The sequence below is a fragment of the Vanellus vanellus genome (genome assembly GCF_965231255.1).
Source record: "Vanellus vanellus genome assembly, chromosome: 26".
Taxonomy (NCBI): Eukaryota; Metazoa; Chordata; class Aves; order Charadriiformes; family Charadriidae; genus Vanellus; species Vanellus vanellus.
In genome coordinates, this window is record NC_138931.1 from 3434627 (window position 1) to 3458513 (window position 23887).

General features: G+C 38.9%; 1 protein-coding gene across 2 annotated transcripts in view; it reads right to left on the reverse strand.

Annotated features, from left to right (window-relative positions):
* Positions 1 to 23887, reverse strand: part of EBF2 (EBF transcription factor 2) — a gene marked incomplete at both ends in the record, with an annotated part of 143279 nt that overhangs the window by 57079 nt on the left and 62313 nt on the right. The gene's annotated exons all lie outside the window — the stretch shown is intronic.

Sequence of the window (23887 nt, forward strand, 5' to 3'; positions counted from 1 at the left end):
AACAAATTGATAATAAAAGCTGAACTTAATAATAACAGCTGTTATTTGACCTGGATGCAAGTATATTTGTGCACATATGCGTATGTACACACATAGATACTATATACATATTCCCACACACATGCATATAAACGCATTAAGTGCATAAACATACCCATACACATATTATTCCTGTCACTCTTCTCACATTAAGACAGATACACAGAATGTTTGCTAACTTTTAGAAAATATATATTCTCCCGAAACATACACACAGAGTAGGGGAGAAAAGCTTTATTTCAGAACACCATCAAGAGGCACGTTCTAATGAAACTGTACTCACTTTATGCTTCAAACAAATCTTGCAAGATATTTGTTTACCTCCTTAAATCTTTATGTGATTTGTTCCTAGGGGAAGCTGGATTTCTATTGCAATTTTTTTTCTTGATTGACTGCTGTTGAGAATTCTAGTAGTGACTCCTCTTTGTGTTTTAGTTTAAACTGTACAGGAAGCACAAAGTGGGATTTGGCCACGACTTCGGCCATTCATCAACACTGTGGTATTTGTATTTGTTATTCTTCAGCTACTAGGAACAAGGCAAAAGCAGACGCGAGGGGAAAAATAAGACATTCTAATTAGAGACACTCCTACAAATGCCATCAAATCTACCTCTCCGTAACTTCATTATGAGTCTCTCATTTCTTTTCCTACAATCCTCTGTTTAGTTTCAAAATAATCTCTGAGGGCCTGATCCTACCACATTGACTTTATTGGGAGCTCTAAAACTCATAATGCTAACAACTTGTTTTGATGCAGAACGATCTCTCTCCAGTTGCTGAGGCCTCTCATTTCCTATCAGCTTCGCTAGTGCAAAAAGATGCCCGATTGGCTATTGGCTTTAAGGGGGATGAATGTTGCTTGGGGGTTTTTGGGTTGGTATTTTTTTTCTTTTAAACAATCTCAGATATTTACTCCCCTTCTCAGACAGAAATCCAAAAAGATGTTAACATAATTTAGCCAAATATTCCTAAAAGAAATTCTTCCAAAATCCTGTAAAAAAGTGAGATGCTATCAGTAGATTAGTGATATTTTTTAAAACAATCCGATGGAATTATAGAATAAATATACAACTACCAAATCCTACACACAGCCCAATAAAACTTCAAGTTATCGTTTCAATAAGACCTTTCCTCGTAACAGCTACCAAAGAAACTTTTATTACGTCTAAACCAATGCAGACTACGCATGTTCACTATGAATTTGAGATTACTTTATTCATCCCAGTGATACCATAAACCTAATAAAAACTCTAGCCTGGATGATTATATCACACTAAGAACCAGAATAACTACATAGTATTCTCCATGCCTAACACAGTCTAACCCCGAATTGATTTTAAGTATAACATTTTCAGACTTAAGAGATTTCTCTGTAATGCAGCCTTGTTCCTCTTACTTGTACGTTTATAACATTTTATTTCCTTCTGTGTAATTTTTATTATAGGTTTGGTGTCTCTTTTATTGTACTTCACTGTTTGGGGGGACATTCTTATATCTTGTCCAATAACAGAAATATTTATACTTAGACCTAACATATAATTTTACTTAAAAGAATAAAGAACACAGACAGAACTTTAACAAAGAATGAGGGTTTATAGGCTGGATCCTAAGTTAATTTAAATAAGCATGTGTTTGTGGGCATGGGAGAACCTCAGCTGCACCTCCAGCATCAGGCACGATGGCTTTATAGAGCAATTTCAACAGAATAATATTAGCTTATATCCTGTTAAAATTCTACAGGACTTTTGTAGCATGACTTTTTCCTGTATATTTTTGGTTGATCTGATTAGCAGACAGCTTACTGTTTGCATTTCAAGTATCTACGTTTATTTTCACATGTTTATTTAAACAAATCAGGGAGTCAAAATAATGCCAGATCTAGTCTGTTCATAGTGGTCCCTAGATGACAAGAATACACAGCAATTCCCAGTCCTCATGCTATTTTGGCCACTTCAGCATCTAATATCCTGCCCCAAAGCCAATTCAAATCAATGGACTGATTCTCATCAGCTGTTATGGATTTTGGATCAGGTCTTTTGGTGCCAAAATTCAGCTAAATATTTTCTACAGGAGCAGATCTGCATGCTTACAGAGGTAGCTTCAAATCCCACATAGAGCAGCAAGCAGAATGGAGGCAGATAGGATACCCTTTTAAAAAAAATAGTAAGAGAGAAAGGATATGAATAAAAAGGTATTATGCTTCAGCACATTATTTTCCTTCCAATTGCTGTAGATGTTGGAAGTACTGTCTCAATTTTTAGCCCCCTCAGAAGGAATTCACCCTAGGTTCAAGAGATACAAAGACCTTCAAGACATTGGCTGTCAGTCCTAAGAGCAGGTGGGCTTTGACAGCTTTTATAGAAGTAACTAGACTCCACTATACACAAATCAAGTTTTTCTCTCCCACCTTTCCAGGTTTTTTTCAGGTTTTTCTTCGTTTTCCATTTTTGGTGTGCTCCATTTCCTAGTTTTCATTCATCCTGACAATTCCACTTTATGAAAACAAAAGGGGGGGGGGGGGGGGAGAGAGGAAAGGGAGAAGGAGAAATGCTACCCCAAATTTAAAAAAAAAAAAAAAAAAAAAGTCCAACCCAGACAGTTTGTGCCAAATACAGTCAGGGGTGGTTGGGGAGAAGGGGCGGGGGGGGGGGGGGAAATCAAGTCACTTTCAATCAAGTGTCACACCTTTAAATAGTGGTTAAATCTTTGCATTATGCAGCTCATCCCTTTTACAACATGGGGTTCCCGTAGAGAATTCCCTGTTTACACTGGGAATTCCTCCAGGAGAGCATCAATAAAGCTGAACAGATGTCAGGGTGGAATGCCAGCGGCAGTGGCTGTTGTCAGGGGTGGTGGGGAGAGAGGCAGGAAACAATAAGAGGCGGCATCTGCTGCACAAAGCCCTTGCGTGTGGGTCAGGTTTTGCCAGTGTGTTGAGATTCCACCCTCTCCTTTGTCTGGGCACATTGCCTCTCTTGTTCCTGGATGACAGGGGTTGACACATGTCACCCAACCCTATCAGAAAGGCTATTTGTTTGGCTCTTGCATATGCACCAGTGTTTTTGACCTCCTCTGCTTGGAATACATTGAACAACCCTGGAAGGGGGAGGCGGGGGAACCTGGAGGGGGGGAAAGAAAAACCACAACAAAAAAACCCAACCTCACAGGTCCTCCCTGATACACAATTTCATTATGCACTCTGTGTCCAAAGTGAGGACAGAGATGCCCTTCTTTTGATTAAAAGCATGATTGATGAAACTTAACTCACAGGAAAACCCAGGATTTGAAATACTTCTTAAGAAGTCCACTCAAATACTTGAATCAAAGTTTTGTTTATAATGAACATATAAAAAATGAAAGTTATCAGCCTATAAAGAAAAAATAAATCAAGCTAAGCTTCAGGAGTAAATGACAATATTCAGCTGAAGGCGCTGAGCTCCAGTTTGACTGCAGATTTCATCAGAACCTTAACTAAAGGCTTGCAATAACAACAGACTTTTGAAAGTCCATGCCAAAGCTTACACAGGATTTGAAACTCAGCGTGACTTTGTATTTGGATCTTCTGATGGCTTATATGATAAGAAAAATTAGAGTAGTACAAAAGCAAAAAAAAATATTAGGTAAATAAGGAGAGCTCATATTAGTGCTAAATAAGAAAACAGGAGGTTGCTGTATGGTAGACAAGCAGTTTGTGTACTGGGGTCCCTTCCCCTAAAACTGGTTAACTGTGTGTATTTGAAGATCCATAATGGAATTATGACAAAGTCTATGTACTTAGTCTTCAGAAATACTAACAAGAAAATAAATACAATTTGGTTAACTTTTTCCCTTTATGAAGAACTTCTTGTTAGTGTACTATCCTTCCCGCAATTAATATTTAAAAGACTTCTTTTAAAATAATCTCTACTTAAAATTAAAAGCCGCCCAAAACAATGTTTACTGTTCTGATTGCCTTTAAAATTGCAATTCTCCTCAAAATAATAAAACATAATTCATAAGTAAAAACTGATTAGTTTTAAGAAGCGCAGTAAGTCTTCACCGAAAACTAACCTCTAAGTAGTAATACTTGGTTTTAATTTTAAATTGTTGGGTTAGGAGCTGCAAACAAAGCCCGAAGGCCAGCTTCTCAGCTGCCAGAATTCACTCCATTACCGCTATGAAGATTTGCCACTTATGGTCCAAACGGGAACACTGCAGGCCAGGAAACTAGTTGCAATAAGGTACAGCGCAACAGTGAATGTCGGATAGTTGAGGTTTTTAGCTAAAACAAAATGGTTTGAGCTGAGATTTTCACATCATCTTTTGTCTCCTACTAATATCCTAAGCTGTGAAAGGGAGATTTTTTAGAAAACAGAATCTCAAGTTACAAGGGAGGAAAGCCCGATCTTTCATCCGAGGGGATTTAGAGATACGTTCCAGGCTGGCACTCTGCAACTGTGCAGTCAAACCTTTGAACTTTCTTCTCTCCAAATTTCTTCATTACTTTGAGAAATCCAAAAAAGAAATGTATGCATGCAGAGTTTAGAATTTCTCTGATTAAACACTTACAAAACAAAAAAAAAATCCCACTTCTTTTATCTTTATATGCTTCAGAAGGTCAGTGTTTGGGGTGGGTTTTTTTCCCCCATTTGACAATTAGAAATTATTTTTGGCTGCTATATAGCTAGCAAAGGTTAATTGGTCTTGCTGCTGTAAAATACTGAATTCTGATCACTTGATTAATGAGGTGCCAGAAGTCACAAGTAACCAACACTTTTTTGAAGGAAAAACACTGAAATAAAATGTACCTTTAAAGATTTAATGTTTCTCCCACTCACTCCTCTTCCCACCATAGAAAATGCAGCTGTTTCAAAGGCAGTTTTAGTTTTCAGCATGGTCAGAAAAAAAATAGAAATTAAAAAATAAAAATCACTACTCCAAATCAATTAAGCTTAGAGAACCCACAAAATTTTTTTGTGGGGTGTAGCCCCTTTAATCTCTGAGAACATGAAATGAGAAATTCTTGGGGACAGGTCTCTGGCTGGCACAAAAGAGTAAAGCAATGCAGTCTTACATGAACTGGGAGTCAGACCAATCAACCGTGCAGTGCACACTTCCTAAATTCCCTACCTGCTTCCCTCACTTCTATTTCTATCATTAATAACAGCACAGAATACATACATTGGGATGAATCCTCAGCTAAAAATCTTTCTTTGGGCAATTTAAATAAACTCCATGCAATTTTAAGGAACATAAGCTTCATGTATATTTGTCTCATGTCTGCAATGAAAAAAAAAAATGTGGTAAATAGTATTATGCTCCCATTTGACTCCACTCAAGAGCAAACTGATCTTTCTCTGTTTGTGGTATAGATGCACTTTGTCGCAATAAACCGCTGTATATTATGTTTATATATGTCCTTCAGGCATGTCACAACAGTTTGGCATTCTGAGTTGCTCTACCACTGTGTACATTAAATAGTCATGTAGTTACATTAAACAGTGGGGAGTTCACACTTCACAACCACTCAGTGTTTTAAAACAGATGTGGGCTGTCTGCTGTCAGACTGTAATAGAAAGACTTAGGAGGATCTTGGTGGGAATTTAATCTCCAGATGATTGAATGCTCCCCTGTCTCTTTCCACTAGAGCTCCCCTCCTCCTGGAACCCCAATTTTGAAGGAGGGGGATGTAAATAAATAAATAACTGGGACCCACAACTTCGGTACCACCGAGAGCAGAGCCGGGAAGGGAGGGGGAATTCGGAGTACTTTGTGGCTCAGAATATTTTTGAGTGGGGTGGGCTAGAAAGAGTACCCAGGGATTTACTGACAGGAGAATTTTTGACAGTTGATGGACAGATGAATTCCGTCATGGAAGCGTTAGTCGAAAGCGGCAAGGCCAGATGGAAACTCACAGCTTGTCTTTAATATTAATTTTCTCCCCCCCTCCTCTTTTTTTTTTTCTTTTGCAGGAGATCAGAATTCCCTAATTCCCTAAAATGTTTCAATGCATCTTGAGGTATTATTTTTCCAATGCCTTTACCCACCTACTCTTAATAAGAAGTGCTCCTTTGTGTTAATGTTGGGTTTTTTTTCCTCTTTCCTCTCTGCTTATTCCCCGCCCCCCCCAAGAGTCAAAAGAAATCAAGGAGAAAGAAAAAAATAAATAAGTATAGCTACACAGCTGTTAAAAAGTCTGCCTGCATTAAAATACACATAGATGAGAAATATCTTAACCTTGTACAATATTTTAAAGACATAGATGAATCTGGTATACCTAGTGAGCTTTAGCTGAAAAGAAATAGAACCAAACAAACACCTGAAAGAAACGAACAATCAGGAAGGAAGCCCTAATGACATTACCTATTTTTCAATAGAGGAAAAAGCCACAGAAGTAATAGTGCAACTGTATGTCACCTTCCAGAGAAGATTTTTCAGCAGTTGCGCAGTCTGTTTTGATTAAAACAATTTGATATGACAGAGAATCAAATATTAGCCAACAAAGAAGTCACACATTTCTAGATTTTTCTTCCATATTTGTTTACAACATTGACTATCAGAACATCTTTCAAAATCAAAATTGACTCCCAACAACGCACAGTGGCCCTTCAAAACAAAAAAAGAAAAAAGACAAAAGAATCTTTTAACAGCTTCATTTCCCTAATATATACTTGTGAAACTGATGTACATAGACAATGATGGTTATGCTGATAAAAATTATGCCACCATCCTCCTTTTCAAAAGTCCTATATTCAGTTGGGAATAAACCATATGGTTCTATCATAATTTAGCATGTAGGATCCTATGGATATTTACTCAGTAAAATTCCAAGAGGGAAGTAATAAATATTTTTTCCAGCTACTCTGGTGAATTAAATCACATAGATACAAAATTAAAAGATATGTATACAGAAGTGTCAAAAGACATGTAGAAAGGATCTCCTTCTCCAGAAAACTCACTGGACTAATCTTAAATGTTCCTAACAAAAGGAGCTTTGAAATCTCAGTGAGCAAGGTCAGAGATATTCTCTGGTAACAGTGTTGCTCCAATCCAACTACATATTAACAGGCTTGAAGATTATTATTTCACATTGAAATTAGAACATATGCACATCTTGTATATTTGTTTTCTTCTCAATCTTGGTTATGTGCAAACATTTGCAATGTAAGATGATTGATATGCAGTATGATGCCCTTTTGTAATTGCAGTAATTAAACATTTGGCCAAACTGCTAAAATCAGGGGTATATGATGGAACTGTAGTTCGCAGGAAGAACAAGATGCCACTTTACTGCTGCAGATGCACTGATATCCAGAGATCTTTTTGAAGCACTACTTGAACAGAAGTAATTGTTTGCACAGAACTTCAACTTCAGCAGGGGTTCCCTGGAACTGGAATTGCAATTTGCACATTACAATCCAAAATTTGGGAAGCGTGCAAGGATCACGCATAGATGATGCAAGAAACAATTATTCAAATTTAATGTAAGCACCATGCCTAGATAAAGCATTCTTGCTCATATGACCTATGATTGTTTCATCATGCATATAATATCTTTGTATTTTTGCTAGACTGAGACCCCTCTTCATAAGCACAGGTACATTTCCTTGTTGCTGTACTCCAGCACGATTCTGCCCTCCCTGACAACAGACTCCAAACCCAAGAGCTGCAAACCTTCACAAACTTATGCTGTGAATTTGAGTTTAAGGGAACAAAACAAGCTAGAAAAGAAAACACAACAATCTAAACTGGATCTGAACCAAGGAGTAGCTCAGACTGTAATATCGCATCCCAACGCCCATGACTGTGAATCTGGAAATGAATCCAAACCTTGTGGCTCAGACACATCCTTATTCACAGCTGCAGTTTTCACATAGTTTCGACACAAAAACAGCAACATAAGCCGCCCACGCAGGTCAGGAAGTCCTCTCAACCTTATTAGCAAATCTGGTCCTATTTTTGAGTCTGGAAATGTACCATCTTCCTTCTCCAGTCATCACCCTATCAATCTCCCCACCTTATACAAACTTTAAGATTGAAAGATTTTTGCATGTACCTTAATGTGAAGGTTGTGAATTTTGACCTTCCTCCATTGTTAATAGAATACAACTACGAAGAACCTTAATTAGAGATGAGTCCCACTGCATTACAACACTTAACCTGTGGGCAACAATCTCACAGATATATTTACATCATTAAATTGGGATATCCCCAGATACAAGGTACCCACCAAACCAATGCGTGGTCCATAGTTAAATGGGAATCACATCTCCTACTGTCCTTCAAGAAGAGACATCTCAGATCGGCAACTGCCCAAGCTATATCAGTTCATTTTAAGCACACATGCAAAGATCTGCAATTTTAAAACTGAGACGAATTTTGTCACAATCAGAATTGCACATCTCGGATAACAGAGCAAGGAAACATTTCTGATTCCAGTCAATGATACAATCTTTCAGTTGCTGAACTAGATACCATTCAGAATTAACAGATCATCCTAAATTAAAAGGCTGCTTCTTGACAAACCACTGCTTCTTTGTCAGCAAATGATTTTTTTTTTAATCATAAAATGGGTGATTAAGAAAAGGTGTCTGACCCAACTTCGACAAGTGATACAGTTTGTGAAAAAGAGACTGAATCAGGAATTATTCCCCTAGAGTACAGCTATTAGATGGGGAACATAACCAAACCTTCAGCACCCCTGCTGCAGTGGGCATAACGAGACAGCACAGAATCGTTGAGCACTGGGAGATGGCCAAGGGGCGGATTCCCAAAAGAGGTGCAGCAAAGAATCTTCCCCTAAATAGGCCATCTGATCACATAAGGCTCAGTAACTGAGTCAGCACTTTGTTCAGGTTTCAGCTTAAACCGCTGGGTAAGCCACATAGACAGAGACAGCTTCATGGAGTCTACGTAGCTAAACCTCTCATCTTGTGAATCACAGCAGTAACTCTTTGCATAGCAATGGCAAATTAAGCAGAACACAATCAGTGTACACAGGGCTCTGAGGTAAAACTCTCAGAGTTGCACAAGTTTCCACGGATAGTATGCACATAACATCTTTTATTTTAGGGGAAGGGACTCAGTTCTCTGATGCTGCCATTTGGAATTCTTTCCGTGGGTGCAAAGAACAGTGCACCAAACTGCTGTGCTCCAGCACAGAGACGGCTGTGTTTTAGTACTGCTATACATACAAGAACTGAAAGATGACTTTGCAATTAAAAGGTGTTATATACAGCAACAAACATCCTTAATGTACATCTCTTCCCTTGAAGGATCCCAAATTGTTTTTAAACTTCAATAATTTGAAGTTTAAATCAACCCTCCTCATAAAAAGGTACCAAAATAATTTATTTGCATGGAAGGAAAAGAAAAATCCCTGTTATCTTTTTCAGTGACAACACCTAAACTGAATTTTCAGGTCTTAGGCTTTAAGGACCAGTAAGAGAACCTGTACAGAGAACTAGCAACAGACAGGAGGAGGACAGACAAAAACCCAAACCATTAATTCTCATCCTCACATTATGTAAATTCCAAAGCAATACATCCAAACAAGTACAAATCTTCTGCATTAATCCTTCAAGAGCACAAGGTAAGCAACTGCACAGACCTTGTCCCTAACTCCAGCACTGGTCACAGCCTCAGGGCAGTGACGACACCCTTGCTGAGACTTTCTCTCCCAGGCACGCGATGGAGCTTCGCCCCATGCTAGTCGTTGCCTTCCTACTCCCAAGGGCTTCCCGTGGGACACGGCAAGCCAGTCAGAGGTGTCCAAATGGCAAAACATGGCCAGCACCAACAAGGACCATGAAACAGCCCAGGCATAGTCTTGCACCAGCATTTCCTCTCACCTTCCTCCATCACCATAGCTCAGTTCCCACAGCTCCCTCAACAGCTGCCCACCCTCTGAAGTTATCCCTATGCACACTGCAGCATGAATCAGAAGGTAGATTTTTTTAAGCCTATCCTATTTTCAAAGACTATTTCCTTTTTATTTAATTTTAAGTAAATTGCTGCTTCTCTTTATTCTCAACCACCTTTCTTGGACCTGTACTCATGCGCTCTGTACAGGGTGTGGACATTGCAAGCAGAGATTGAAAGGCAGTGCTCTGTCTGCCCAGCATTAACGTTGGTATTCATCGGGTGATTTTTTGGTGGAGGTGGGAAGGGTTTGGTGCTCTCCTGAGGACTTATTTTTGCCCTCACGTTAACACCACATGACAGCTCTTGCCTGCCTGATTGCCGTCCTCCACCCTAGAGCTGGCTGCATTTCAACAGGCTTGTCTCTCTCTTGCAAAACACTATGGGGATGACATGTGCCAAATACTATAAGCTACACATTATTATTACATGTGCTTATATATTATTAGCAACAGGAATGTGTCTTCAGATGGAGTCTTTTGAAGCATTTGATAAACAGCCACTAAATATCAACCCTTTGCACCTCTGCAAGGTAAACAAGCACATTTCCCTCCAGACACTGTTGTGGTTGTTAGTGAAAGGTAGAACTGAGGCACTCATTTTCTTCTTCGATTTGTTGGTTACCTTACAGAAAACCAGGTCCCTCAAGTCCTGCTCTCTGACTGTCACCACCTCTGTAGTAAGGAAAAGGTCCTGTGAAGCAGTAAGAGCTCAAAACTCCTTCAGGAGCTCCTTGACTCCTGAAGTCAGGGTCAGTGTTCACTGATGCACTGAGCAAGCAGCCAAAAAAAAAAAAAAGTCAGTGTTGTTAAGTTCAGGCACAAGCTGATGCAGGCAAACACAAGGGGAATGACCATCACCGAATTACTGACAGAAACATCATTAGAAATAGATATTTACTTGAGGACGGAGGGAGTAGGAACAACAAGAAACCGACTGCAGGTCACAAAAAAAATTTCTCTTAATTGTGCTGTAACACGCTCTGTGTTTGGTGTCAGGCCTTGTAGCATTATCTTACTTTACTTTTATTTTTTTTATAAGCATGAAGTGATATTTTAATGTATCTACCTGCAAAATCTTGATCAAAATGGTCTCTTTGTAATGGTGCTATTTACAGTGCAGCCAGTCAGCTATTCTATTAAAAGCTTCAGTTTGCCCACTAAATCCTGCCCTAGTCAAGAGCAGATCAGCAACCATTGTTTACACACTTATCAGCTAACTTGCTCCCTTTTTTTCTTAATTCTGCAAATCAAAAAATACAGTCCTATTTATGTTCTGCTTTGTCGGGCTACTTTTTTTTTTAAAAAAAAAAATATGTTTCTATAATGCAAGATCATCTCATTGTTACCAGTCTCAGGGTTTGAGGGGGTTTAAGCATTTATTTTACATCTTCCGACATCTCTGCCTTGTGTTTACACAGGATTTGTCATTCATAATCCTCTAAGACTGCTTTCTGCTATGTTACTTTCATCTGGCCCAAAGTTTTAATCCAGGATGTAAGACCAGACCCATTCTCCAACACCTTAACCACTTGGGCCTGGGTCACTGATAAATACTAGTAGGCCATAATGTCCTTTCCAACTCCTGGGACAGGACTATTCTGGCCACCCAAAGACTCTGAACACAAGTTAGCAGGAGAAAATCCTGATTCCCATGTTATTAATGAAGAAAATGATGTATAGAAAGGCACTGACCGAGTTAGTCCTGTTGAAGTGAAGGGTGGGAGGAGAGCAAAGGAGAGAGACTTGAGAGTTCACATGAGAAAGGAGCAATAAGAGGCTAGCATCAAAATTAGAAGTCCTGTGCCAAATGCATTACAAAGAATCCACAGATGCGTGCATTACAGAAAGCTGAAATCCAGAGTACAATAAGCCAGATGTCTGGGCATGCACTAAGTGGTAAGGAACTAACATAACCCAGAGTTATGGCTAACCATCTGCAGTGCCTGGGTATATAAAGATGCTTACTGTTAAATATCAACAGGTTGTACTTCCCAGCCTGTGACAGAAGATTCCACATGCAAACCTCTGATCTAACTGTCAGAAACTCCCCATTCCTACGTCCTGCTGCAATCCTCTCTGCTTCCAGTGCAGACAGGGCAGCAAAGTTTCACAAAACCCCTTCACTAGAGAAGCACATCTTTTTTGTCTACGTGTAAATAGTTCACGGAAAGCCACAATAGGATGGTCTTCAAAAATATCCAGCATACTGCTTGCTTTTTTTGCAGTATTTGTTGCTGCACATCCTGTACGTTTCATGAAGCTACCGTGCCGCAGTGAGGCATTCCCAGTCCTGCCACGCAGGCTGACAACCTCCAAGATGCATGATGCCAGCAGAACTCCCAATGTAACAGGCTGCTCGCTGAGGACCCTTGACTCCGAGATGTACATTATACCTATTTAAAGAAGGGAGGCAAGATTTCCACCACTGCCACTTCCCCCAGTGACAACGGGACACCTGCGTAAGGCAACAAATAATGGAGAAGGGCATGTTAAAGGATTTTATGAAAGGACTGTGAAAGCCCTGTGTTTGTGAAGCCAAGTCTGCATCCTCAGTCTAGGATGAGGATAGAGTTGGAAGGGATGTTGGAATGTGACCCGGTTTGTCATCTTGCACCACCACAGTATTTGTCTATTATTCTCCTAAAAAACAAACAGCCAAAAAACAACACAAACTCAAACTTAAAATAAAAGATGACTATACTCCCTTGCCAGGTTACTTAGTGAAAGGCTTCAGCATTAACTTTCCTGTTGTAGCAAAAGGAGCTAAACATCGGTGCAGAGTTCTCCTTTATACTGCCTTCTCAGTAAGAGAAGGTGAAGAGTCCAGGCCTCCGATGTGGCGATAGTGCTGTCCATACGCATATCTCACCACTGTGCATCTGTTTGGCATTTACAGGGGGTTTGCACTGGTAGTTTTACAGCTGTTTAGGCATGTAAGTAGCATCTATACTTAAAAGACTCCATAAAGGGAAGGGTGGGCGGAGAGGGGAAGAGATACAAAACAGAAACAGAGAAATAGAAAAGGGAAGGTGGCCAGATGCTGCTTTAAAATCAGGGATAGCCATACTTCTAATGACCAGGATTTGTGCCCCTTAAAAATGCATTTGATTTTGCAGGTTTATTTCCTTATCTATTAACAACATCCAGGAACTAACATAGGAAAAGGCAACGATTCTCAGCTAATATTTAGGCCACTTAACAGGGATTTCACAAAGGAGTTTAACAGAGTTCAGCTGTGAAATTCTTAGCACTGACATCCACTTCTGCTTCTATTTGTGCAGCACCTTTCTTGGCTGGCCAAGTTTGGTGCCTCTAGCTCTTCAGAGCTGCTCAAGTACCAGTGATGGGTATGTAGCTCCCACTAGAACCAGGCAAGACCTGCATGTCTCATTCTTTTAGGAAACCCTTTAAAATCTGGGAGTAAGGGCAGAGAATACGCAGTATTTCACAGAACTGGCCATATGCAAAGGAATCTAATTAATATAACTTCTCATTCTAAACTCTGGGAATTTACAGTGTAATATTTTGCAGGATACAGCCTTTAGTTAAAATTATTACATACAAGAATGTATAGAAGAGATTTTTGAATGCGCTAACACTAAAAAGTTTGTTTTATGTGATCAGAGACTGATCCTGCAAACTTAAATTAGGCAGCACTTTCATGGACAGCAGTCAGAATAACGGCTGAAATATTAGATCTGTGCATCTAGGTCCTGGAGATGTGCCAAGGGCCTCAAATTTGCACAGGAGTTAGGCATACAAAAGTCGCTGGGTACCCCCACGGTAAATTCCATAACATCCATTAATTGAGTATCAGAACTATCTAAATGTTAAGGGTTGAGAGGGGGTTGTTATTGCAGAATGGAGAAGCCTTCCCCACCTGCCAGTTCTTAGTTTTAGAGTTCTCTAGGGTTTGAGAATGATGGTCCTGGCAGAGAAGAGTGGGAAAATTCATAATAGATATTAATATAAGACAAATATTTGGATTAATTTTTTTAGCAATACCCTGAAATATAAAGGAAATGTTGTGCAACAACCACTCATAGTTAAGCGCAAAACAACAGCTGCAAAAAAGCACTACAAATTCCTTCTAGTGCTCAAAGGACAATAAAGACTTTCTGGAGTCAAGGCATTTTATACTTGAGTGAAATATTAAATGATGCTTAGACACCAAAATATCCGTTATTTTCTGTCTTAATGGAAAAAAACTCCAGAGTCAGATGGCCAAGTCCTAAACTGCAGGAATTAGAAATAAAATAGCAAACAAACCTACAATGATTTAGTTAATAGCTAATATTTAATGTCTTATAAGTAATATGAAGGTTTGATTTATTATTGTTGCTTTAGATTGCTTAAGGTCTTACTTCCTTTAAAAACAGCCTGCTTAATTGCCATGATTACATGAGATTTAAGCGCTCCTGAAGTCTCAGCTATCTATTAGAATAGTTTGCACAAACTGATATCACAGAGCATAAAGGTCTAGTAAAGAGCTCAGAGACAATCAAACTGTCCATACTTTGGCTTCAGTTCACCTGATCCAAGCTTTTGAGGCGAACAGCAGCTGCCACAGTTTTCATTAGTGTCATTAGCACAATCTAGCCACAGATATTCAACTGTCTGTCCAAAAAAAAAAATCTAGGAAAGCTGGACTGATTTCACTGAATACCAACAAAATACCAGATATACTCATATTTTTTTTGAATCAGAAAATTGTCTAGTGGTTACATAAAACCACAGATAACCAGAAAGCATAAGGATTGGCACACCAAATCAAATCCCATGTTGTCCCATATTCTAAAATGGTCGGTTGCGAGTATCTCCAGAAGTATAAAGACAGACAACTATTGCAAAATCTGCTCAAAGAGATTTTCTGCTTATTCTGAAGGGTATTAGCAGTCAGTTTGGGCACTAAAGCACATGGATTTCTTTCTCCTAAAAACCATGTCTAACGTAGCACTGACTAGCCCGATTGTCCTCATCAGTGCCACAGTGCCAGCTTTTATCGTAGCGTTGGGCCATTTAACCTAGTACCTGGTCTCTGAGCAGAGCCAGCATCAGGCACCACTACTGCCAGACGCAAGAAAGTCAGCAGCAGCTAGTCACAAGATAGTGCATCGTAAAGCCACATGGAAGTTGGCGTTAGCCCTGTAATGAGAGCTTTAACGTCTCTTCATAGCTTTTGTTTTAATAATCTGTATAACTTTGATAAATTGCATCTTGAAGGTTGTTGGTGAAAGGGCTGTTGGAACAGACTTAAATCCATATGAGAATTTCTCTTCCTAAACCCCTGTTTTGTTCATTAAACTCACTGTCATCTTTGTCAAGACGGTTGTTCAATCTCTCCATGTCTTGTTTTCCTCATCTGTGTTGCAAGTATCACAATAATACATGAAGTTCTGTTTGTGAGCTTTAAACTGAATTTAAAAGTCAAATAACAAGTCCTTTGTAGGTAAAAAGCATTACCCACCTTTACACATGTGAACGCCTAATATATCAGTGAGTATGGTTCTGTGCAACTGCCTTGGGTTAGGTCCCAGTGCAGGCAAACAGTTTTCCTGGACAGGCTCTTAAAAAGTCAACAGGGCACAGTACAGATTTAGTTACAAGATGAGGGCCTAACACCACCAATCCATAAACCGCAGTATAATTTGGTCAAACACAACTCAAAGACTGCCATTCATTTTTGCTGCTGTTTTCAGAGAGCTGTGGTCTTGTGCAGCACTGCACTTCATTTATTAATATCAACTGTAAAGTAGACACAAAATGCTAACTTTCCTACTTAGTAAATGACACACAAGACAGGGGTCAATAGAGAAGCAGGCTCTTCAGAAACCTACCGTAACATTTATAACATACATACTCAAGTACGTAAGTTAAAGACAGAAGATGTCAAATGAAAGTAATTAAACCTGCAGGATCTCTAGAGTGAATGCAGTTACACTGCTAGGAGGACACTGCTTAATCCCTGGACTGTTTATTCCCGAAACTACAGCTCTATAGGCACAATACTGCAGGAGTGTGGTTCAACAGTTGAAGTCCTAGCCTAGATTTCGAAGGCCCAGTTACTACTCTGAGCTCTTCTACAGGCTACGCGATTATTTGGCAAGTCGCTGAGACCATATTTCTTATTTTATGTGCTCAAATCAATAGGAAACAAATGGCTAAATGCCTTCAAAGCTCACAGTGTTTGGGTTTACAACATGTACAGCACTACAACAGGAGTGACAGGACTTCCCTCTGTCACTGGGGCAATCTGAAGCCAGATATATAGAGAAGTACTCAGAAGCAATTGTAATGTGGGCCATAAAAGGACTTTAGGGAAAGAATACAACAACATTACTCATCAGATGAGCTGCAGAAACAGAAACAAAACTGTAATTAGCCTGCCCAACTGCAGGGAAAAATGCGTTCGTATTCACAACAGTTTAAGCAAATAAGCCTAGTTTGTAATTAGGAAGAACATACCCACTGTCAATTGCCACAATGTGCGCTTATTTAAATAATACATGATAAATTTTGATTGTGCAACCATATGCCTAGACTTAGGCATAAATACTCCACTGTAGAGAGGTAGAAGGGAATAAAAGCAATTGAGAAAACGATAATAACAAGAAAAACCTGTAAACAAGGCTTTTACATCCTAGTCTCTTTATAAGGAGTCCAGAAGCATAAACCCTGGAGTCCCTGAAATGACATCACCTCCTCTTCCTGAAGAGATACTGTCAGATGATAAATGAGCAAATCCCTAACCCCACCTCACAACTCGATGTTGAATACTGCATAACGAAAAGAACGTGGGGCTGAAACACAAGGGGCAAGAACAAGTTACATGCAAAAATATGCTCCCTGTAGAACGCAACAATCTGAACTAAGCCTAGACCTGTCGTTCTCTGCAGACTCACAGAGAAAAGTTGTTCAAAAAAACATTAAACATGAATGCACCTACTTTCAGCATTATTTCCCCTCAATTTTTTCTTTTTTTTTTTTTTTAAACTTTTCTTTATTCCTCTCTCCCTGTGTCAGCCCCCCCCCCCTTCTACTTTCTACATCTGTACTTTATTCAATGAACACATCTGCATTCTTTCTTTCTGTTTTTGGCCAGAAACTCTATCCAACCTTTATCACTGACACCTCTCTGCAGTTTCAAATTCCAACGTTGTGCCAAATCCCCATTTCCTGCTGCTTAATTTCCATTCATTTACTCTTGTTTTTGCTTCTTCTGCCATTCCCAGCATGGACCAGCTCCAACCCAGCTTCTTCTAATTTTTTAAGGAAGGCTCCCTATTGAGTGCTATTGGAACTTGATCCTCTGCTCCAAGCCAATGGCTGGCTATTGTTTATACTACCTAACAACAGTTGCCAATATTACTGCTTTTTTCCTTTTCTTTATTTCACTCTTTAAGTGTATATCCTAAGACCCAAGAGAACTCCTCTCCACATATGGTGACCCATTAGGTCTGGTTTTATTATTACTTCTGCAGAATCTGAAGTAGCCTCTTTATATATACTAAAAAAAAAGTTTTTAAAAAAAAAAATCAAGGAGAAAGACTGTGGTGTCTTGTTTACACAGGTCTGTTGATCTGGCTCTGTTCCTACCTGTGGAATAAACTGGTATTAGGATTGTGGTCTTTAAAGAAAAATCATCCTCTTAGTGGTTCAACAAAAGATATGTTTCATGCAGGTGAAACCCGAAAGCTGAGCTGCAGCAGAACATAAGTCCTCAGTGTAACTGTCAAGAGTGCAGGAACTTTCCAAGTTCTAAATTACACAGACCTATTCTGGTGGGTTTGCAAAATGTCTCTCCCCTTTTCACACATAAAGGAAATATTTTTAATAAATAGGAACCAGAGTCTCAGTTCCATCATTTACCCTAAGCAGATGTCATCTACCAACAGATAATCAGAGGATCAGCTAAAGGACTAAGATACTAAGGCATAAATAGCCCTAAACACTAGGGTTATACCTGAAATCAGGTTTCCCTCAAGTTGCAAACTGAAAGGGCTGCATCTCTCCTTCATGACTACTGGGTTCAGTGCTCTTCTTCCATGTTTATTGGCTCTTCCTCTAGACCAACTTCTCCTGAAGACCTCCTTCCTCTAGGTCAGCTTATTCCAGTAATCCCTATACATTTTCTTGGACTCCCACTTCAAAGTAGCCTGTCTCATCTGCTGGAAAAGCTCACAAACTTCTCCAGCTCTCCCTAAGCATTCTTTTCTGCTCTTGTAGGAGCTGACCACTGCATAAACATTTTTATTCGAGGACTTTTAAAATTTAAATAAATATTCCTGACATCACTGTTTGTAGCACCAATGCCTTCTTCCCCTCTCCAAAATAAGTCCTGCAAACAATGAGTAATGGTAGCATTAAGGCCTTCTGCTCTTTCCCCTCTGGTGTAATTGACAGCTTCAACTTCTTCTAGCAGCTTTCAGCACCTTCACCCTTCTTAGATTTGGGCCTTTCTCCTTCAGCCTAAGGATTGTAGATCTGAAATTTGGTGTCAGCTAACCGTTATTATTCAAATACTTCTCCTTCATTTTGCACACTAGAGGACCTAATTCTGAGGACACTCGGGGGAATACCATGCATTACACTGCAGTGGAAGCTGACTGTTTTGCAGCTGGCAAAACCAGACCCCACTGCTTCCCTTAAGCTCCTCACTTGACCTCACTGTTAGAGAGAAATCAAGCAAAAGCTATGTTAAAAACATGTCCAGACAGAGATGAAAATTTCAGGCCAAGAGAGAGCAAGGGGAGCTGAAATATGCTCCAACACATTCTCCTGTCCCTGGCTTGTGTAGCTCTGGTGTTATATCTCAGATTTTCAAGTGGAGTTTGCCTCCTTGTAAGGTTTTATGACACTGATGTGTTGCACACTTTGCTGAGCTACATTCTCTTTTTATTTATTCTATTCAAAGTAATAATAGGAAATTTTAAAAGCAACATGCTTCTTCAGTTTTGGCCTTGTCTCCACGTTTGCTAGCAGCGTTGCAGGCTAACATACTGCATCTCACAGCTCTTTCGCATGCTCTACCCAAAGGCAATAATCATCTGTCCAAGTCCACCTGCCAGAGTCAAGGTCTAATTATGAGGAAAACAAAGTGAAGTTTCAACTCCTAGACAGGCAGTAACACAGTCTAGCAGGTACAGGGTAGGGTTAAGATTTGGAAAACCTCTTTTCTAGATGTAGCTCTGAACAAGACAGTCAAATATGCTATCAAGGGCAATGTGCCTTTGATTAAAAAAAAGTAACGCTACAAGACTGTTTGCGGTTCTTCTGTTGATCTATCCTGTAATCCTGCTACTTTCTATTCCAGGTCAATAGGTGTTTGTCTCTACTTGGACTAGGAGCTCATCATAGCAAGCACTGTCTTTTCCTAAATTCCTAAAGACAGGATTCTTCATCCTTATTGGTGTGTCAAAGACACTACAACTCAGTGCTTTAAACTCAGCCAAGACCAGTGAAAGGCTTCCACCAACATCAGTGGCCTTTGGACTGCATCTTTTGAAACAGGTGTTAAGTGGCATACTTAGGAATCAAACACTACATGGTCACAATAAACCAAAGCTAAGCGGTCAACAGAGTGGAAAGGATAACTCAAGATTTCACGGTCTTTCTTGACCATCTGAAGAACGTCACATTAGAAAAAGAAAAATTGCCCACTCAAAATGCAAAGGCACTAATGGAGCGTACTGAGGTTCCAGGTTTTGACAGGCTCAGATTAAACCATTCCTTCTCCCAAAGATGATGGGAGTTTAGCTTTCTTCTTTGGAGAAGTAACAAAACCAGCTAAGTGCATTCTTACTCCATGTTAATTAAGACACAGGTAGCTATCAAAAGTTCGATCCTAGCAAAGACAACGCAGTTTTGCTATGAATGAGTTTTAGCAAGTCTAAATAAAGCTTCATCTTCTCTAGTGTTATCTTGACCTGCTAATAGGTGTGAACGTTAAAAACAAGCTTTCTTTTCACTCAGAATTTATCCAGCCACTTGAAATTCATGCATCTGTCTCCCATTTATTTTTATGAAGATATTCCTCTCAGTTTAGAACATTCCACTAACATGAGGGATTTTCTCTAAATCCATATTTAGTATTTCTTTACGCACGCTTCATTTGCTGCACAGTATGGCCTGATTCTGACTGAACCCCACCTCAGAAGTAGATGCATGTCCCCGGTGAGGAGCACACGTACTCTTTTGAGATGTGGGGAGCAAACACAATTATGCTTTTATTGCCTTCTTTCACTGACTGCCAATGTTTCAATGCACAGAAAGCAGGTAGAGCTAATGACTGCTGTCAAACTGTAAGATAGTAATAAAAAAAGTGTGTACACACATCCAAGTGACTGAAGCTAAAATGATCTGCTGGTGATCAAGATCACATGTAAATTGGTGTCTACTACAACAACCAGCAACCTTAAAAAAAAAAAAAAAGGTTATTAGTCTGAACCAGGGCATATGAGATTTTCCTCATCAGAGGATTCTACCTGACCCCAAAGAAGGGATCACAAAGGTGATATGTATTTACTCTCAAATATTTTGTAGTTCTAACCTTTGTTATGGTCCAAATGGCTTAGAAAAAAAAATAAAGATGTCATCATAATTATTAATAGCATTTTAACAAATACAGAAACATATATGAAGCTCCAATGTGGAAACAAAAGAAAAAGCAAAAAGCATACATAGGCTAAAGATAAATACAATATGTTACATTGTTCCTAGTAGGCAGAGGTATCAAAAGTACAATAGTATTTCATTATCACATTTTTAAAAATAAGGGGTTTGATTTTTAAAATAATTTCTGTTTTGAAACTCAAAAGCAAACAAAAATTCTACTGTAAATCAACTTGAAATTTGCTATTTTTAGTATTCCATTTTGTTTGAAAATATTTCATTTTGGATCTCTCAAATATTTTAACCAATAAACTGAAAAGTCGATTAACATAGGTCTATTCAAAACACTTAAGTTCTGCTTAATGTAACACCCGTACACCAAAATCATAAAACTTTGCTGTCAGATAGGAAACAGATTGAGAAGGACGAGACTTGCACAAGAGAATCTGTAGCAGATTTAACAAATGACTCAGATCTTCCACACCCTTTTACTGAGAACCTTTACCCACAAAACCAACCATTCCCTGTAAACCTTGTACAGGATGACATATGAAGACCAAAACAGCAGGTATCAAGATTCTGGCAAAGATTCTGCAAGTTTAATGCTAGCCAGTTCTAGAAACCGTCATTGTTGGCTATGAAGCTTTGTAATTACAAATGTAAGATTATTCACTTGGAGACAGATAGCTGATACATCCTGAAGTTAACGCTGAACCCAAATACAAGCTGAGGGACTGGTTTTTGTCCTCAACACAGAGCTGCTTCGAAAAGCCAGCTAACTACTTCATACCTCAGTTTCCCCACTTAAAAAAAAAAATAAAAAAAATCCATGGAGTAATGCTATAATAACTGAGACTGGGATTTAGGGATATGCTCTAATCCTAGAGCTGCCACTATCCCGCTGTGAAATCCTAAGGAAGTTGTTTCACATGCCTATGTGGTTTCTGTGCTCAACACCCTGTGTTTATACAATCTGTTTTGAATGCAAGTTCTCTTTGGCGGGAACCATCTTCTGATGATGGTGAACAGTACCTAACACAGACAGACCTTATCCCAGTTTAGTCTCTGAGCACTACTGTAACACAAACAACAGAAGTTTTGTAAATTTTGATGGAAAATTTGTAAATTACTGTGGATTGTAAAGGGGGGGGGGGTGGGGGAGGAGGAGAAGGCACAATCCAAATACTAAGTGTAATAACATTTATAAACCCAGACAAATAGATGTCACATATTTTGTTGATGACTTGTGTGTCAGTACAAATTCCATTTTGTAAGAACCCTCTAACTTATGACATCATTTTAAAAGTATTTTTGTGTTTCTTTCCCCTCCCAGATCCTACGGCAGGACTGCTACTCTCTTGGTAGCTTTGCACCCCTGGCGGCCTGTAAATCTTGCTAAGGATAAAAAAATAGGGGTATCAGTACAAGGCACATATTCCCCCCTGTGCATTTAAGCCGTTCTTAAACCTCTGGAAGGAAACAGCTTTCAGCTCACTACAGCACACGACTGCAACACAGGATATTTTTCCAGCTCACTGATATTTCATAAATACCATTTGTTGTCATGTGGTTAAATTAAAAACTCGGGATATCAAACATCAAACAGTATGTTAATGTCAAGTATGCTTGAATAAATACTAAAGAGTTCAACTGACTGAAATATGTGGACTACTAGCTAATTAAGAAAGAAGCAGGTGTGAAAAAAACCTAATTTAAGCAATTTATTTTTTTTATAATTAATAATGTTTACTTGTAGTTCCCTTTATAATAAGGCTCCAGTGTAACCTCCAGAGAATTCATAGCTGTAATCCAGCATTTTAAAAATAATAATTGAACACGGCATTTTTAAAAGGAGATCAGTTTTCAAACCTGGATAATCTGCCTGGCATATATTCAGAGAGGATTTTTGTTTTAAATAATGATGAAGCTTTGTATCAATTGGATCAGTTACCAAATTATTCCAGCAAATTTAATAAAAAAAAAAAAACAGTCCGGCGTCCATCATGCTAATACCTGTAGGGATTACAGAAGTAACAAGGAGAAAAACATTTGGTGTGATTGCTGCAAAAGCCATCCACTTAACAAAACAAACAAAAGAAGGCAGGTAATTTGGAGGCTGAGTTTTCTGGTGGGTCTGAAACTTCTCAGAGCAACAGTGTCTCTATGACATTATAGTCTAGTTTTACATAGGCAAAAAAATAAAAAACAACATTAAGATTTTTATTTGAACTGTTTTGGCAGCATACACACAGCCAATCAACTAATCCAAGACTGTATTTAATGCAGAATTTCTTTCCAAGAAGGCAAATGGAAGTAAAGGAGAAGAAAATGGCTACAGATGTAAAAACAGACCTGGAATATTTCATTGACATGACATATCTACTGCATTTAATTAAAAGAAGAATGTATGGGAACAATGCATCCTACTCAATCCGGGTCAGGGGAACAAAATAGGACTGGATTAGATAGGACAACTCTAATCCCCAGAGAGATTCCCATATTTAATGGGAGCGCCACATGTTTGATATGTAGGGAAGCAAGTGGGTGTTCCTGGACTTGATCCACTATTCATCATAATACCACAGCCTTGTTCATTCCCAGTGAGGAGGCTTAAAACCATGAAACCATATGTAGAATATTAAAAATCATTTAAAGTTAAAACGAACATTATGAAACCCTGCACTCCGGTTGAGGCTTCAGTCCAACAGCCCTCGGAGTGCTCACTGTTCCTGTTGATATTGGTTAAGGGAGTAAACGAAATCACACGCACACATACGCACGAGCACACACACACACACCCCTTCATAGCTGCAATGTTTCAGTGCAGATGATGGTTCCTTACTAATACTGTAGCGAGCTCATTATCAATAATTGATGTGACTTTAATACCTACAGCATCAATGCTTTAATTTATAATTAAAGATCAGAAATTCCAGTTCTATTTTTCCACTCCTACTATTTGGTGTTTAAACTTTTTTCTTTTTTTTTTCTGACATTAAATTGTTTCTCAGACACAGTCAATAACTTTACTATATTCTCATTGCCGTTGAATTAATCATAGCTCTGCCCTAACCACATGGAATTTAATTTCCCATAAGAGAAATGTTTACTTTGGTTTACTTTGTTGGAACTCAACATACTTATACAGTCTATAAAGATTTACTGTAACATATTTTGTTAAGCAACATTAAAGCCTGTGCTGACAGATCTTGTCTTACATTACTTCACTTACATTCAGGTCCTTAATGCTTTTGCTATACACCACTGCACCAATAAGGCATCAGGACTAGCTTAGATATGCATGTTTCAAAAGTACATGAAATGTAGGAATCTTG